The sequence below is a fragment of the Anopheles aquasalis genome, chromosome 3 (assembly GCF_943734665.1).
Source record: "Anopheles aquasalis chromosome 3, idAnoAquaMG_Q_19, whole genome shotgun sequence".
NCBI lineage: Eukaryota > Metazoa > Arthropoda > Insecta > Diptera > Culicidae > Anopheles > Anopheles aquasalis.
In genome coordinates this window covers 13,305,001-13,317,500 of record NC_064878.1, presented here as the reverse complement: position 1 = coordinate 13,317,500, position 12,500 = coordinate 13,305,001, and the positions used below count along the sequence as shown (strand labels likewise).

The following is a 12,500-nucleotide window of genomic DNA, read 5'->3' as shown; positions in this document are numbered from 1 at the left end:
GAGCGGTCCACACGTGCACCGCTCTCGCTCCGTGAACGCGTCGTGACTCCGTGCGTGAAACACGAAAAAGGTCTCGGTCGGTCGGTGGGTTTTCAGGAGAAGCAAACCTCGGGTAGGTATTTCGCTCAAGGATCTATAGGTGCGTTTTCTGTGTGAAGCTGCAAGTGAAATAATTTAAATCGAACTGTGAAAGTGCAACTTCTCGTGGTGCATTCTGGAGGTTCTTAGTGCGAACACTCTGTGTGCAATGTGGAAACGAGAGATAGAGAGAGAGGTTCGTTTGGGTGTTTTTGTGCGATTCGAAGAGATATTCTGTTCCGTCCCCGTTCTTGATTCTCGGCGGTGATGCGTGACGCACTTTGCTTCAACCAACATAATCGCGCGACCCACGGTGGGGTTGGCCCGACCCAGAGTGCATGGAAGTGCATCGCTATGCAGGGGGTCCAACTGAAAAATCGCATGTATGTATTCTCGTGCATCGCGATAAGTGTTCTAGAGGCGGGCCACACCAAGCACACAAACACACAAACACACACCCGTACACATGCTGCAAACCGGATGCATTCTTCGCTTTGCTCCGAAGGCTGCTTCGATCGGGAAAGTGCAGTTGCAGTTGTCGCTGTCGAACAGTAACAGGCTCGGGACGAGAAATGTGAAAAAAGGGACCGCCCAAAAGCCCAAACGACGGTCCGATGCGTGGTGTCAAAGCGAACAAACAAACGGAAATGGTCGGTGTCCTGCTGTGCGTGCCAGTTTGAGGAGAAGATAGATCCGAAAAAATACGGAAAAAAACCCATCACCCTCAAACATCTCAGAGCTGTGAGCTGTGGCATTAAAATCCCAGTGACCCTGTGTCCAGAAGGAAGCAAAATGAAGATGTTGCAGTCAAGTGATGGCGAGAAGATGTTGCTGAAAAATTGTACTGCGGAATACCGATGTGTGCAACGCTCGGATCACTTTCAAAGGTAGGCCCGTGTTTTTATTATCTTCAAAAACCATAACCATGTTAGGAGAAATCATGTGCTACCATCGTACAGTGTTACTGATAAGCGCTGCCAAATTGCATGTCGCTCAGTGATGATGCTAGATTGCAAAAAAAAAAAGTTGGCTCCGTCATGTCGCCAAAATACTCGCTCTGCCCTCTACCATTCCCAGTTTTTTTGTCAAGGCTTCATGTGAAGACGACTCTTTATGAAAGCAGCTGATACAAGCAGCTAACCAGCCAGCCAGCTCCCGTGCCTACTGGTTGATTATTTGTTTTTTTACTTCATTTTCCAATGTCGTCTTTGATCTGTCCAGGCCTCTGTGAATTGAATGAAGGGCACATCGCGGAGAACGATGATTTGCCCTCCTTTGCGGACAGTACACAACAGCCTCCAACTCCACCAAAAGAAAAACAAATCAAACTTCAACATAAACACAGTAGCAGCAGTGTGGGGGGAAAATTTCCAACCATTTCCCCAAGCAGAGCACAAAGTGAGCGAGAATCCCATTTTCCCATCTCGCGGAAGGAAGCTGCGCTCTCTCGCACGCTCATGCAGGGCGGATATCACGCACCATTCGGCAGCTGCTGCTCCTAGTGTGGAGTTCATCTCTTGGCAAAGTTCAAGGTCAGTGAGGGGCCTGCTTACTGCACATACAACACCAACAACAGCATCTCTCTCACGGGGTTAGTAGTGCTCTCACGCGTGGGGCACGCGCAAGAATAAGATGAGCTCCTGGGTTGGAGGGTTGTTTTAGAACGAAAAACGATTGGGAGAGGTTAGGGTACTGACGGGAATAGGGCATTCCGGGATTCAAACACAAAAGTGCATCACAGCGCCGGCCCCTTCTGGTCAGCTGAAGTAGAAAACTCAATTAAACCACGTGGATAAACCTTTTCTGTTTAATACGAGACGTCACGCGGGAACCACCGGAAAGGGAAGCAAAGGAAGGATGCAAAAGGAAGGATGGAGTGTTATTTATCCGCAGGCAAATTGAAATCAATCATATTATCTACCAGGATATACTACCGCAGTGGTGCTACTTTCCGTTAGAAGGTTCCTTGGGAAATGGCCATGAGCACGAAGGGGAAGCAATATGATTATGCTCAGCTCCGGGGTGTTTGTATCCGTGCTTCGGCATAAGTGTAAAAGCCTTCACGACGGTAATCGATCGAGGTATTTTCCAATCTTGAGCTAAGCCTCTTCACTCTTTCTCTTTCTGGAGTTGGTGGAAAAGAGATGGAAATTCTTGCAGCTACGGGTGTCACCGTGGCTCGTGCAGGATTCTGGAATGTTTTGCACTTGGGAGGATTCTCCCAGTGGCCTGCTGTTGGCCTCAATGAATCCTCGGCTCTCACCTTACTGGCTGTCGATTTTTTCGCATTCGCATGGAATGTTCTAGCCTCTTACGCTCTTAGGAGCTGATTCTTATTGGATTCTTCACTCCTAATGATTCTTTGGTGGCTCTGCTTCATCTTTTCACATCGAAAATATGCATAGAACTTCAAAAAGAAAGATAGAAAACTCTCATCAAACACCTAAAGTTGATATTTATCAGCATCAACAGTGCAGTGCAGCGACAGATGTCTACGGACTGACTGATTGCAAAGTTGTACTGGTTCTCGTGTCTACAATTATGGACTATCGGTCAATCACTAGCCGGCTGCCGTACGTACGTAAAACAAATGGTAGCATTCAATCGGAATTGACCACGATGCCGACAACGACCGAGCGAGCCGTTGTCACCACCGTCAGGGTCAGACTAATCAGCACCTTCAGCAGGACAAACTACGTGCACAAGGCAGTTCGCATGCTCTTGAGTGATTGATAATATGCGCTGTTCGGTTTCCGTCACTGTGACGCGTGATCTGCGTGGATGTGATGTGCAAGGAGCTGACTCATCGCCTTCCGCGAACAATTTGTTCATGGTTTCGCTCCCTATATCGTGGAACTGACTTGACTTGGCTTCAATACAGTGGAGAATCATGCGTTTCTGCACTAGCCATGGTTCCAATTAATCTTCAATTTGATTAGAAGGGCATTTTACATTCCCTTTCATATGATTCGCCTTCTCATCGTACTGCTTTGCGATGCGCGTCAATTGCTGTTGATAAGAAAACCTTTTAGTTAGTATTCCCGGCCAGTATTCTCTGTACTTTGCGCAGTACTTGCCCGTCATTTGCCTTATTGCTCACCGACCGAAGGGTATGTAATTGAAAAAAAGGCCCAAAGTACGCAACAAGAAACCATACCGGTACGTGTGACACATGAAAGTTCTTCTCCCAAAAAAACAACAACAAAACAAAGGCTGTATGGTCTGACCAACGATGCTGCTGCTGCTGCTACTGTTCCGTGCTTTACGTAAATAATAAGTCGGCCTTTTTGGCGTAGGCAGTCGGAGTCGGGGCTTGTTCCAGATACAACAGTTTCGTGTTGCAGAACTGTAGAAGGATCCAACCTTTCCTTCTTTCGCTTAAGCAGGATGTGTGTGCGTGGGCGTGTGTGTGCAAAGGTAACTCGATATTACGGTCCTGCGATTACAATTCGAGCATGATATCCACAACACCTCCAACCATGCCCCTCGTTCCCTCCGAAAATCGGTACCATTTTTCGCACTTTTCCTCCAATTGCGCCATTCCATACCATCATCATCGTCATCGTCGCCAACACGACAAACCGTCGCATCGATCCGGCCACACTCCACGGCCACGGCCTTGCTGGCCAGCAGACAGAGGCCAGTTTGCCGCGCCGCGGTCCCAGCGGGAGCCGGGCGGGAGTGTTTTTCACACGTATCTCGGTTTAATTGAATTTTCCCGTAAAGCCGTCGGCTAAAGTGACACAACATGGGCACCGCTAGCAGCTGCCAGGCCGCTAGCAGCGACAGAGGTACCTTTGCTGCCTCCTACGGTACTCCCGAAAAAACCGAAAACGAAATTGAAGAACATTCCCCGTGTTCCGCATTCACCCCGTGTGCTGTTCGTTCGCGGCGTGGAAAACGCGCATTCCGGGGAAATGAATAAGTGGCCTCTTTACCCGCATGGTCGCGCCACTTGGGTGGAGTCGGAAAACTCGTCACCGCTCGAGGTAACATTTTCCATTCTAAATGTGTTCGGGTGAGTGTGCCGGTTCGTCGGTTCACCAGTTTGTGTTTCATATTTCATACCATCATCAGCGCTCGTTGGGAGAAAACATGAAACAACGCCCCATGCCCTATCGGCCCTATGATTCATCGCGGTTAAGAGGCCGATCAATCGACGCCGATGAGATGCACGTTCGGTCAAGCCAGGCCACTCATTCGCAAAGTGGTGTCAAAACATTTGGTTTCGTTAATTTTGTTTTTCTAAATGTTTGCACTGGGAGCAACCGGTAAGCAAGGCGATATGTTGCTGCTAAAGACATAACATGTTGTTTTTGCGCTCTGGAGCAATTTGTGTGGATCGGACAGAGCGTGTCGTCTATAATACCCTCACGCTTGTTGAAATGATTCTTTGATGTTCGTATTGGCTCAGACAGGTTCATTTTGTGTGGGTTTTCAAAATATAACTTTCGGACATGTTGGTTTGAAAAAAAATCTTCCTTTCTCAACTCCATTAACACTGGGTGCATTAGAAGGTGTTATGCATGTTGCAAGACATTTGGATGTTAACAAAATTCGTCTTCTTTTACATTTTCTATTAGCACTGTTCTTAATTCTTTAAATAAAGCATACTGTTCCTTTTAAAAGTATTCAAAATAACTAATGTCATGATGTACACCAATGACCACTGACATTTTGTAAAACTTTGAAAAGAAATCCAACAAAAGAATGTCAAAAATAAGCATCTTGTAGAGTGGCCTTTTTTAATTTCTTATAAACCAATGCTAAACATAATAAACAAGACTAGGTTTATTTGCCAGCAACCAGGGCCAGAATTCGTCCGGCCAATGTTTATTTTGCAACACTTACAACCGCCACCGAGCAGAGTGTTTGCAAGAATCTTCGACAGCAGGCCGGAAAATGCCTCAAATTGATTCCGTGTATTGCTCACCGAAAAGATCACAAGACCAGCGATGTTTCATCCAGCGGAGGGTTTTCCCCTGAAAATAGAACCTGTAGGTGTGTGTTGGTGTTGCCTCGGACGGCTAGGCGCCGTATGGTCGGTTTCCTGTATTTTTTTTTGCCTCACAACCCAACAATCAGCCTCTTGTTTTCCACTTGCTCACTTTCATGGGCACCATTATTTTCAGTGCGCCATACTGTTATTTACTTTCGTTCGTTTTTTTTGTTGAAGGGCTGCTCATTTATGGTTTTATGGGAGATGATGCATCGTCGTCTGTCGCCCTTCAACACTCTTGGGTGGCGTTCCGGTAGAAAACAAATTTGTAAGATATCGCAAGACAGCCAATGGGTAGTTGGGCTGCTTGGACCACTGGTCCATTATCACTCCGCAGATCCGTCGGCCTCACCGGGGAGCCAATAAAAGTTTCCAAACGAAATTAGCCAGCCAGCTACCGTGCTGTGAGCTTAAGGGACAGACAGAGGGGTGGAAGAGGTGATCTACCGTCGACCAATAATCGGCTGATCAGTTCCGGTGTACACTTTTCCGGGTACAAAGGGCTCCCACAAAGAAGGGGGCTTTCCCTTCAATGATGGACCCTAGGCCCTCCCAAAAGTCGACCTAGCCTCGCTGGCGCAGCCCCATCTTTTCGATCCAATCGATCACTTTCGGGAAGGGAAATTTGTCCGCCAACGGTTTTTCATGTCGCTCGCATGACGAGACGGTAATTTGGAATGCAAATCACCTTGCTCCTGTGGTCTTGGAGTGATGCTGGGAAAATTTGAAAGTAAAAGCAAAGAGCGGTGGAGATCTCGTTAGATCGATCGACCGATAAATCGATCGCTAGTGTGGCTCAGGGAGCCATTGCCATTTGCCAATTAGTTTTATCGGTTTGCTAACGAATTTGGTGACTCCTGGACTCGTGGGAACAGAGTACGTCACCAGCACACCATTGATACACGATATCACTTTCTTTTAGCTCATTTTTTATCATTGGCATAAACTCGATCATAAGCTGAAGATTTCTTCAATTGCGCAGAATATCTAAACCAGTTTACTTCCTAGACGGAACGGGCAATGACCACCTTTACATGACTGTTTCATTTGAAGTAATTGATCAACCTTAGGGAAAACGAGCCATTGAAAGCGATCATCATCACTGACGACGATCCCCCTTCCCTGTTCGCTCTCTCCAGCCAGCCCACGCTCGATGTGAAAAGCGTCAAGAAAATGGTAATCCAATTAGCATACTGGCCTGGCCAGGTTTGCCAATCCTTCAGCACAGCGCTGCAAAGGAGTCAAGCAGTTTATGTTTTCACTTCGCTCCACTCGCCTTTATGTAACCAGAGCGTTGATCTTGCGGACGATGTCTTGCGATGGAACCACAAACATAACGCATACCAGCAGGGTTTCCTCCTCGGGGAACCCGCGCAATCAATCACGCTTCAATTCGTGGGTCGAACCAGCTCCAGCTTCACAAGTACGACTGATCAGATCGGGGCAGATCACCCCGTGGGCTCAATCAGTCGCTCCAGTTGAACACGTTTTTTTTTGCACACGATTTTTCCGACAGTCACTGGAAAAAACGGGGCAAAATTTCGATTTCCATCGTTACATAAATCACACCAGCTCGTGATCTCGTCCCCTCCCTCAAACATGAGATCATGAGTTGGCGGCGGATCGAATCGAAATCGAAGCTGACGCCCGAAAGGCGAAGGGAGAAAGATTAGATGATCGACGTCCCCGGTCGGTCGGTCCGGCTAATTATGGGAAAATGGTGGCTCGATCGATCGTTCGATCGCGATCGCGCTTTGCTGGACGGGCGTTCCGATTCCCAAATTAAATCCCATCCCTGTTCCGTCATGTTGATTTCGGCTTCCGCTGCAAAATGATGGAACATCCGATCGAACGCGCACACCTTACCACCCGCTTAAACGGTTCCCTAATGTGCACCCCAAAAGCGCGATCGCAAAGACGGTGTTTTGTAATAAACCCCCTTTTTTCGGACACCGTGAGCGCAAATGCAAGGATGGTAATTGTGTGTATTAGTTTGCGTTGGCAAACGAGACAGAGAGAGAGAAAAAAATGAGTTGTGAGCAAAATTAAGAAATAAATCCTCCGTTGCCAAAAAAACATAAGAGCCACCCCTTTAAGACCCGTAATCTGCCTTTAATTAATTCGATTTTTATGTTGCATCGAAAAACTTTCTCGCGTCGCGCAAAAACCGCCTATTGATGGAGCGGTACATCGCGGCACATTGCGCCGCGGCACTCGAGAGAGGCGATCGATGGTGCAGGTGCGGCGCGAAAGTGGACACGGAAGCTGGCGGCTCGTTGGTCCCTTTGGTTTGCTTAGTGAGATCCGTTTTTTTTTTCTCGGGCACGAGCTCGATCCATGTCCGTGATGGGATCTTTAGAGGAGGAGTTGAACGGTGGGTTGAACGTATTATGAGCTCGATTTAATGAAGAAGCGACGGACGAGTGTTTGGCAGACGGATCCGAACGGGGCTTCATAATGATGTACTGCCGATGCATTACGAAACGACCAAGGTGCGGCAACCGTCGTCTTGTTGTGCGTAATTGGGAATAAACCTTTTTCGCGAACCAACCTCCGGCCAATGGATTCTCATTTGGCGTAATTTAGCCTGGCTTTCTGTGGGCAGGAACCAAAATCCTCTACGCTGCAGAGATGATCAGATTTCGCTTACAAATCATTTGCGGCCGAGCCGATGTCTCGTCCAAGCCAGTTCCTACAATCGGCCTTGTCCGAGACCTTTCGGAGCGGTTGTCCCCCCCGGGGGTTTTGTTGCAAAATGAATCAGCAAACGTTCTGTTTGCTAGCGACAGGGTGAGCGCTTTGCGCTGCTCTTGAATTCTTATCTTGCTGAAGCCGACGGCTATATAGAATGGCACGAGCGTGGTGGCGATGTCTTGCAGACGTCGTTGCCGTCGCACAGCGGCCTCTTGTTGACTCACAGTTTCACGCAGTTCGCGTGTGTGCACAGCAGTGTGCTGTGATAAAGATTCACTGATTTATGTACTCGGTGAGGTGCTAGATGGAACGAAACACGGGACTCGTATTGTAGGTGAAGTACTTGCAGGTGTTGCAACATAGGTCGATAATCTATATGTAGAATGGAGCCAGTGTCCACAGTTGTATTTTTGTTTATCAGAGTTTCTGAGTATGTAACCCAATTTTTATTTTAGGCACAATTTAGAACTCCTCAGACTTCACTTTTTTTTTAACAGACTTCACTTATATCACTATTATCAATTTCTTCATAGTACCGAGCTAGTATTACCTGAATTGATTGAACGCTGGCACTCAGAACTACACATTCGGGCCCATTAAATGCCTTTTCATGCATGGCTTCTTCAGCAATTCAGTAATTTCTTTAAGGGCGTCACTACCCCCTGTGATGTAACAACTCTTTTGAAATATCGAGAAAAACAGCATCATAACAAAATATCCCCCGGTCCAATCCCCCCACGCTCGATTGCACGCTCCTCCAGGTAAATGGTTTTCGATGAGCCTACAGCTGAAGGGTAGCGTGCAGCGCAGCACGACAAGGACGATATCCTTTTTTGTCCGCTTCCACCTTCTGTCTGACCGAACAAAGCGTGCTGATATCGGACCTTCTTGCGCCGTGCTGTGAGCGTTGAAGTGGCTACTTGCCACCCGTCGCGGCCTCTTCCTACGTGGCCGCATGGTCTGCGATCGGCTTTGTTTGCTCCGTAATGTACTGGCCTGGCCGTTCATCGCACAGACATCGTGCAGCAGCTGCTGTGTGATAAGACAGCTCCAGGAGTAAGTGTCCCCACTGGCCACACTTATGCACGCTCGAGAGGAGCAGATCTGAACGCAAAAAACCCAGAACGGAAAATCAACAGAAAGGGCAGAGGGAAGGCGAAGCGTTACTACACAGCACCCATCCAATGGTTCATGCTCTCGTGGTAACGTGATAAGACGAACGGAGAAGAAGAGAAACTTGTGAGCGGCGAAACGGTGCACGTTGGCGGGGCTAGAAAATGGGAGCGAAAACAAACAAAAATTAATGCAATCTACTCAATGGAAGTAGGGGAAAGAACCAGATAAATAAATAAAGAACTCTCCACTCCAGTCCCACCCCCCGAGGAGGCCAGCTTAGGTTCCATGTTATTCCTACTTCCGCCCTGGGAGGCAACTAGGCTGGTGCGCATAAATTACTTCGCCCGTCCGGAGGCTGGCTCGCAGGCTGGCTGGTTGAAGTGCTTTCTAGGTTAGGTGTGCTTCTCCATTCGGGGTACCCTTCGCTAAACGGACTGCACACGACTGCATCAGTGCATATATTGTTCATGAATGCATCGCAATGGGTGCATGTGTGTGTCTAGGTCGGCTGCATCGGTGATACAACATTCGCTCTTCACAGCGAGATCGCCCTTTCCATCTGCCGTTGGAATATTGAAGCATCTTGGGGCTCTATCCGTTGGTTGAGTAACGACGCTGCTGCTGCCTGTTACTGTTGCAACAGTAACGAGATGCAGCGCCAGCCCTTCGTTTTTGGGGTGGTACAAAATGCAGGTTAAGTGACTGTTTGCGAAGGTGTGACTCGGTATGCGCGCGTGTGTCTGTTCAAGGCTTTGTTTCGATCGCTTTTGCGAGATAATGGCCACGATGACGATCCCGGGTGGGTGTTGGTTGATGTTGGCTAATGTGCGAAACACTTTGGCGTGAGTTTTGTCGAAAGAAAGAAGCCCATATCGCGTGGTCTTTTAATTAGTTGTTGGCAGTTTGTTTTTGGGGTTGAATCATTTATGGTGTTCGTGACGCGTAGATTGCTTTCCGATCAATTATGGTTATTTCTTGCTTTGCTGAAGATATGATTGTTGAAATTCAACTAAAGTAGAAGCTAGATTCTAATGCAAATTCAATTTTACATTGTTATGATCTGTGATGCGATGCGATACAACATTTGACACGTTGATTTATTAAATTTTATATATTTATCGCGAAAAAAATTATATCCCCGCTCCTCTTAACTCCATCATAATTTTCTAACTTCATTACCCATGCACACAACGCTTATGTACCCGGCAATTAAGCCAATTGTACTGCTCCTTCAGCGCACCACTTGGTCCTGGATAACCATCACTCCAGAGTAAAGTGTTTATCTTTCTGCTAAACATTTCGAACGAAACCAAAAAAAAAAGGAAAACCCCTATTCCAGCATGCAAGTTTATGTAACAACATTCCACGCAGCTCGCGACCGCCAACAGCCACAACGACAACAAAAAAAAAAAGAGGGCCAACAACGAGACAAGCAGACAAACTTTCAATTACCAGACAATGGCCAGACAGAGTTTCCACTTCCAGCTGCCAATCGGCGTGTGGCGGATCGTCGCTGTCAGTGAAATTTGATGCAGCACGAGTCTCTCTCGCCGAGTCGCCTTAACTGCTCCACCGTTCCTAAAACCATTTGCCACCACCACCCCACCGAACGTCCGATAAAACATAAACGCGCTTGTGGTTCCTTTCGAAACGAGAGCAATTTTGCGAAATTTCCTTCGCGGCACGTACTTCGTCGGATGTTGCAGACCCAGGCGTGTTTTTGGAGCGGTGGGTTCTTTTTTTTTTCTCTGTTGCTGCTCTTCTCATTAGCATTGCTCCCGGAGGGGGTGGATGGATCGTGCAAAGAGCAGAAGCCACACTAAAATCGTTTTACGGTGGTTAATGAGTTGCATTGTTTCGCCGCGGAGAGGATGTGTGTTGTGCGAGGAGAAGCAGTTATCCATCGCAACGCACGCAGCAGCAGCATATCATCGTGCACAGCTGATCGGCGAGCGGGCGAGGAGCAACGCGCACCATCTCCACATGTCATGCGAGGCTGGGATGGGATGGGATGGGATGGTCTGGTCTACTGCAAATCAGGTGAAGCGAATGGAACCATGTTTATGGATTTCACTCTCCCCGCACATAGCGGACGTTTACACCTCAGTGCGCGCGCGTTGCTGCCATGAAGCGCTTCTTGTCAGTCCGCCTCCGGGCTCCATGGCTTCAGTGCATCTTATCGAAGCGTCAAACGAGTGCAACAAGTGTGCCACTATATGATGGTGAGACGGTCCCTTCGATGCTAGGGCTCCGGTGCACTATGGGTTACGATGAGCGTGATTGCAGCAACTGCATCGATGTCTTTTCTGGCGAGAAGTGCCTCGCACTCGAGGCGAGGGTTATTGAGATTAGCTATTCATAATGGAGGGCACGCTCGTTAGAGTGCGCTAAATGGTTCATTTTCAAGAGCAGTACTTGTTGAAAAGCATATTATGTCATCGTGATAAGAATGTACGTAAACACTGATAAAAACTAAATGGTATCTAAATTAATATTTGACTATCTGAAAGTGAGATTAGATTGAACTATCTGGAAGTTAAATTAGTTTTGAAACAACCAATTTAACAAATATGACTCATCTCCGGCATAACAGAACAATTAAACAAACTGTCGGACATTCGTTTAAAATGTGTTGCTCAGTGACATACACTAAATAGTCCGCAAAAACACTTAAAAACACTAACTACTCCGGCAGCAGACCCAACCGTCCATCCGACTGTGGCTAATGGTGTTGCAGTGTAGCTGGTGCTGCTCTGAATTGAAAGTGACGTCCCGCTATTCCAAATCAATCCCATCCCGGACACCGAACGCGATAGTGGGCGACGGAACAAGCATATGCACTTGGCACTTCACTTCCGCCCGGTTCGGTATCATACTGTGGCCGTTTTCTGTGCTTATCTGCCAGCGGGCAGCAGACACCCGTACTGATGCTGCTGCTGCTGCTGCTGGGCTTGGCTATGTCCTAAGTTCGTTAGACGGCACGCGGCAGGGATAGAGCTTGATGAAGATTGAAAAAGTAAAACGGCGCCTGAACGCGCTCTACCGGTTTATCGTTCCCACTGTTCGCTGTTCCAACAAGCAAACGGCAGCCCAACAACACTACAGAGAGTGGACGTGGTGGTAGAGTGGAAGACTATTCGGAATGCCAACTCGGGAGTTGGGGCTGGGCTTGGTGCAGCTGACAGTTTTATTAAGTGCTTTTTCCGCGATGCAAATTCACACCAGCATCCAGCTGGGGAGGAGGAGTGGTGGGTGGTGGATCGCCTCAGGTCGCGCACAGTCCAGCGCGAAAAGCGCTCCAGTGTTAAGGCGAAATTGGGATTTAGGAGATTGCTTCTTTAAGTTGGTTTTAACTCTCCCGAGCTGCCCATGTTTTTCTTCCCAAAACTTTTTCGAACTCCACCACAATTTTCCAGAATTTGTAGAACCAAGTTTCAACTTCTTGCGTTGATCCAGGTCGCCCCGGCACCATCTGGTGCTACCACAGAAAAGTGTAACGGTTTTCCCTCCGTTGCATCATCGGTGAGAGTGTTTGCCGGAGGGAAGAAAAACGATCCAACGAGCGGAGATACAGCTCGTGGACGTACCTGGTGTCACCCGGAGTCATCGCTTT

At 47.9% G+C, this 12,500-nt stretch overlaps 1 protein-coding gene across 4 annotated transcripts in view; it reads left to right on the top strand.

The window, feature by feature from the left end:
* LOC126574616 (uncharacterized) overlaps positions 1-12,500 on the top strand; it is a 53,835-nt gene that overhangs the window by 14 nt on the left and 41,321 nt on the right. For 3 of the 4 annotated variants that reach the window (XM_050234905.1, XM_050234906.1, XM_050234901.1), the window contains exon 1: positions 1-112. This exon is cut by the window's left edge and continues 14 nt beyond it. The gene's annotated coding sequence lies outside the window, so the exon portion shown is untranslated. Of the gene's footprint in view, positions 113-723; positions 743-12,500 lie in introns of those variants that run through there. The other variant, XM_050234902.1, reaches the window with a different exon arrangement.